We start from the raw sequence: 6720 nt of genomic DNA, 5'->3' as shown, positions 1-6720 counted from the left end.
CCATGTGCGCCCCCCATCCATGATCTGAGGCGTCTGTTTTTAATGGTTTGACTTGCTTGAGGTTTGTTGAAAGACACGCCTTTGACTTGCTAGTGCCCACCACAAAAATTCCTTTTGAAGACATGGAATGAGTGGTATAATTTCTTCTAAGTTGTGGCTGTGTTGAGACCATAAACTTTAGGTACCATTGTAGTTCTCATGTGTAGTCTTGCCAGTGGAATCAGAAGAATGCAAGATGCCATGAAACCCAGGGCCTGCAGGATTTTCCTTGCAGTCATCTGGGTGAGCTTTGCTAGGCTTTTGAAGTAATCTGGTAATTGTTCTTGTTTTTCTTCCATGAGGAAAGCCATTTGTGAGTTTGTCCAGTTTGGCTCCTAGAAAAATTATTTGTTGGGATGGCAGTAGTCTTGATTTTTGAATGTTGACTATCCCAAAGCCTGTAGTAAGTGTATGACAGTCCAAGTTTCTTATCAAGGCTCGTTTGCTGTCTGCTTCTATAAGGCAGTCGTCCAGGTAAGGGTAAATTTGTATCCCCTGGATTCTGCAATGTGCAATTACTGATGCCAGGCATTTCGTGAATACTCTGGGCGCAGTAGATAAGCCAAATGGCAATGCTGAGAATTGATAATGCTCTAACCCTGCAAGAAATCAGAGGTATCTTCTGCAACTGTGATTGGGACATGCAGGTATGACTCCTTGAGGTCCAGAGTAACCAGCCAAGACCCCTTGCCCAGCATGGGAAGAAGTTGCTGTAACGTCAGCATTTAGAATTTTGGCACAATGAGAAAGGTGTTTAGAGCGGACAAGTCCAGTATAGGTCTCGATTGCTTTTCTTTTCTTGGAAAAAGGAACAGTCTTGAGTAGAATCCCTGGCCTTGTTCCTGAGGAACCTTTTCTATTGCTTTGATTTGTAGCAGCTTTGAAACTTGTAAGAGTGCCTCTGCCCTTTGTGTGGCAGGTTTGGCATGCCTTGTCGGTAAGGTATGGAAGTGGAACCTGTAACCTTTGTCCATTATGTTCAAAATCCATCCGTCCTTTGTAAAAACGTGCCAATGTTTTGAAAATAAGGATAACTTTCCACCTAAAGGAGCTTCTCTGAGCCTTGGTCGGCGGTGTCAAAGTCAAGTCATTGTGATTGTCCCTATGGAGCACAGTGGGAGTCCCTGCGCCACTTCTGAGTAGTTGGTTGCCATTGGCGGCCCCTGTAGGAGCCTCGGTATTGCCCTCTACCTCGAGCACGCCTGCTTTTTCCCCTTTGAAACTCGTCAGTCTGGAAAGGACCAATTTTTTGAAGGCCAATTCCTGCTGAACCTTGGTGGCTGAACCTGGAGGAAATCTTTGACTGTACTGATTTAGCCTTTTCCTCAATTGATTTCAACACACCCTGTGCATTAGCACCAAATAGCTTGTCTTTTTCCAGAGGTGTATCTAGAAGCTTTACTTTAACATGATCTGGCAAGGACTGTTCTTTCAACCAAGCATGTCTATGTATGACGGCCCCTGTCATAGCTGCCCTACATGAAGCTTCCAATGCATAACCACACTGAAGAAAATGATTGCTAACCTGCTGAGTATTATGAACCAAATCCTGCAAAGCCTTTCTATCTAAAGGCTCAGGAGAGGCTAACTTTCTGCAAATCATCCATCAGAAAATCTTGATACTGAAACATATGAAAGACAGTTCAGCCCTCATGGCAAGAGTGGTAGAGGTATAAACTTTTACCCCACCTCTCCAGGGACCTAGATTCCCTGTCTGCGGGCAAAGGATTCTTGGTAGTGGAAGTGGCCACTCCTTTGGGCCCCTGAGAAATGGTTTCTAGATCAACAGAGTGGGCCTTAAAAAGATGCTTATGAGTTTCAGGAACCCTGTAATATCTGTCTGGCTTGACAGGAGCAGGAGGGAGAGAATCAGGAGAAGTACTGGAGTCTGAGAACACATCATCCAATACATCTAACACTGGGGGAATAGCTAAAGGTCTGTGCTGGGGTAACTTAAGGAAGGTCCGAAGCCTTTTCCTGGAGTCGGAGAAATCCTGGCCCTGCCACTGAAAATGCTCTCAAGGAGGTGAGAATTTCCCCGAAAGAAATATCCTCAGGAGGAGAGGCAGAGGGAATGGATTCATCTGTATCAGAATCCTCGTAGGCCGGGAAGGGTTCTTCCTGGGAATCTGAAAGGCCCGACTCACCAGAGGCTTCATCTGAGGAAAGGGCATCTGTCTGCTCAACCGTAGGCCTTTTGGTCTGAAGGCGGCTGAGAACCTGTCTGGATGAGCATGAGAGCCCCCGATTAAAGAAATTAGATCTGCAGCTAAAGTCATGATCTGTTTATCCGAAGTGGGAGTCTGTGAAAAAGGTTTAGGAGGGTCAGACTTGGCCTGGCTGGCAGCCTTGGCATGTGTGTAGGCCTTGGACAGGCACAGGAGGTCTAGCTGTCCCACGTGCTGGAGTAACTTTGTCCACCGGTATGGTGTCAGGCAAATCTTGGGCTTCGGTTTCAGGAAGAAAAAACAACCGGCACAGAGGAAGCCTCTGGGACCGTAGTGTGCAGTAAAACTGTGTCGACCTGGAGCGGTTGAATTACCGCCTCCGAAGAGACCGATACACTAGCGGTAGGCTTAGGCATGGTGTCGGTGGAAGTCGCGGGCCACGAAGGTCGGTCCCGGTCCTTCTGTTTTTTGGAAACGTGTGCCGTCGGAAGCTCCGACAGCATGATATAGGAGTAATTTTCCCAAAAAAAGTCTTCAGCAAATTCTGCCCGCCGCCTAAGTGTGCGCTTATTGAAGCAAGCACAGGCCGAGATGTCATGGTCTGGGCCCAGGCAGAGAAGGCAGTAAGAATGGAAGTCCTTATGAGGTATTTGTTTACCACAAGACAAACAATTAACTTTTGCAGTTTTATCTGACATCGGCTGAGGCAAGAAAAGGTTCCCCAACGGGGTACTTGGCTTTTTGATGACTTCGGTAACTGAAAACACAGGAGCTAGCCGACCGGCACTTGCGAACTGCTTCTGCTTCGGGCACTGCGCAGCAAGAAAGACTGAAGATGGCGTCTGCTGATGATTATGCCCCAGCCGCTCTGTCAGGGAAGACGCAACAGCCGACGCCGGACCCAGACCTTGGAATCCGGCCGACCGAGGGGCTGCCTGAGGCAGGACAACCCACATGTCAGGACTGCAGTTGCATTCTTGAACGACATCCACCCCCCACCCATTTCCACTTTGACAAGTATTCCTGAGGTAGGCAATACCTAGACTTCCTTCCACCCTTGCTCAGTTTCCCTCAATTCTCTACACCTCACTTATCTTCAAGTCCCTCTATATACACACCCCTGGTAGCAGTCCCTCTATATACACACCCCCCGGTAGCAGGTTTAAATCCTTTCCAAATCATAGGACTAGGAGGAATAACATGAAGCTTCTCCAGGTATCTCCTTAAGATTAGAATCGAAAGCAAATGGTCAATGCAGCGTACTGCCACAAGGAGAATCTTAATCTTCCATTTCTCTGCTTTAAATTATGCCATAAAAAGTATGGTCATGTACAGCGTCCTGTGGAAGTGCAGAACTGACTAACAAAAGGTAGTTTATTTAGTAGTCACCTGTACAACAGGTTAACAGAACCAAGCGAAACAGTGGAAGATAAAAATGGAATGGTTAAATACTTATGCATATTTGCAGTCCTGTTTCTTCAAGTGGCTCATCCCCCAAAAAATACCAAATATCTTCCTTTACTCAGGGAATATGCAGTCCAGCTTGGTCATTGCCAGAATCATGTTCAAATATACAACCAAAATATGAATTGTACATCAATGACCAGGAAGACTGAATCTAGCCCCACCCTCCCACTTTAACAGCTTGAACTTCTAGACTTTCCAGTCAGGAAGGGAACATGGTACAGTAGCAACAGCTGATTACTGCTTTTCCAGCCATGCTTCCCACCAGCACCTTCTGTGCAACTCCCGACTATTCTGTCTACTTAAGTTGAAATAAATGGTTTCCTCACTTTACAAAACCTTACAATGCTGAACTGGCTCCTATGCTAGCACAAGGGCACTACAATGGACAAAAATCTTATCCCAGTCTGGTTTCTACCCTGTACAGTACTTGCCAAGCCATACTCCCATTCCTAAGCAGATATATGTGTATATCTACACGCGCCTGTATCACACACACCACACGCGCCTGTATCACACACACACACACACCACACCACACGCGCCTGTATCACACACACACACCACACGCGCCTGTATCACACACACACACCACACCACACACGCCTGTATCACACACACACCACACCACACGCGCCTGTATCGCACACACACACACACCACACGCGCCTGTATCACACACACACGCGCCTGTATCGCACACACCACACCACACGCGCCTGTATCGCACACACACACACACCACACGCGCCTGTATCACACACACACACCACACGCGCCTGTATCACACACACACACACCACACGCGCCTGTATCACACACACACCACACGCGCCTGTATCACACACACACCACACGCGCCTGTATCACACACACCACACGCGCCTGTATCACACACCACTGCATCACACACCCCTGTGTCACAGGTGTGATACAGGTGTGCGAGATGCACATCTCACTCACACCTGTATCACACTCCTGTATCACTGATGCGATACAGGTGTGCGATTCTCACACCGGTATCATACAGGCATCTCACACACACCCCTGTATCACAGGTGTGCGTCTTCACCCCTGCATCACAGGTGTGATACAGGTGAGACACACACCAATAACACACACACCTATAACACACACACCTATAACACACACACCTATAACACACACACCTATAATTTATAATATAATATAATTTATAATAATAATAATTTATAACACACCTATAATTTATAATAATACACACCTATAACACACATAATTTATAACACCTATAATAATTTATAACACAATAATATATAACACACACATAACATAACACACACCTATAACACACACACACTAACATAACACACACACACTAACATAACACACACACACTAACATAACACACACACACTAACATAACACATAATATAACACACACATAATAATATAACACACATTAATATAATATTACATTAACACCTATAACACACACACACCTATAATACACACACACCTATAACATATAATATAACACACACCTATAACACACACACACCTATAACACACATACACCTATAATATATATATAATTTATACACATAATATATACACATAACACACCTATAATACACATAATTATAATACACACACACCTATAACACACACACACACATAATTATAACACACACACACACCTATAACACACACACACACCTATAACACACACACACACCTATAACACACACACACCTATAATATAATATTAATATAACACACACACATATACACACATATAACACACACATAATAACACACACATACATTTATAACACACACACACACTTATAACACACATAATTTATAATACACACACATATAATAATATAACATATAACACACACATTATAACACACACACATAATTTATAACACACACACACCTATAACACACACATAATATAATAATACACACACCTATAATACACACATAATAATTTATAATACACACACATAATAACACACCTTATAATACACACACACACACTTATAACACACACACACCTATAACATAACACACACACCTATAACACACACACCTATAACACACACACACCTATAATATAATACACACACACCTATAACACATACACACACACCTATAACACACATTTATAATATACACACACACACCTATAATACACACACACACACACATATAATTTATAATACACACACACACACACCTATAATACACACATAATTATAATATAATACACACACACACCTATTACACACACACACACACACCTATTACACACACACACACACACCTATTACACACACACATCTATTACACACACACACTTCTAACACACACACACACACACACACACACCTATAACACACACACACACACCTATAACACACACACACACACCTATAACACACACACACACACCTATAACACACACACACACACACCTATAACACACACACACACACACCTATAACACACACACACACACACACCTATAAACACACACACACACACCTATAAACACACACACCTATAAACACACACACACACACACCTATAAACACACACACACACACACACACCTATAAACACACACACACACACACACACCTATAAACACACACACACACACCTATAACACACACACACACACACACACCTATAACACACACACACACACACACCTATAACACACACACACACACACCTATAACACACACACACACCTATAACACACACACACACCTATAACACACACACACACCTATCACACACACACCTATCACACACACACACCTATAACACACACACACACACCTATAATAATTTATAACACACACATATATATATACACACGACTATAACACACACACACACCTATATTGACACACACACACCTATAACTATATACACACACACACACCTATGCAAATACATACACACACACACACCTATAACTATATACACACACACACACCTATTACACACACACACACACACACACACACCTATAAACACACACACACAC

The 6720-nt window shown here is 43.6% G+C and overlaps 1 protein-coding gene across 1 annotated transcript in view; it reads right to left on the bottom strand.

The window, feature by feature from the left end:
• The window catches only part of SOD1 (superoxide dismutase 1), a 264044-nt gene that overhangs the window by 140483 nt on the left and 116841 nt on the right, over positions 1 to 6720 (bottom strand). The gene's annotated exons all lie outside the window — the stretch shown is intronic.

The sequence above is a fragment of the Protopterus annectens genome, chromosome 5.part0, assembly GCF_019279795.1.
Source record: "Protopterus annectens isolate FY-2018-M chromosome 5.part0, PAN1.0, whole genome shotgun sequence".
NCBI classification, from domain to species: domain Eukaryota; kingdom Metazoa; phylum Chordata; order Ceratodontiformes; family Protopteridae; genus Protopterus; species Protopterus annectens.
Note: the sequence above shows the minus strand (reverse complement) of the source record. Positions and strands in the feature narration are given on the sequence as shown.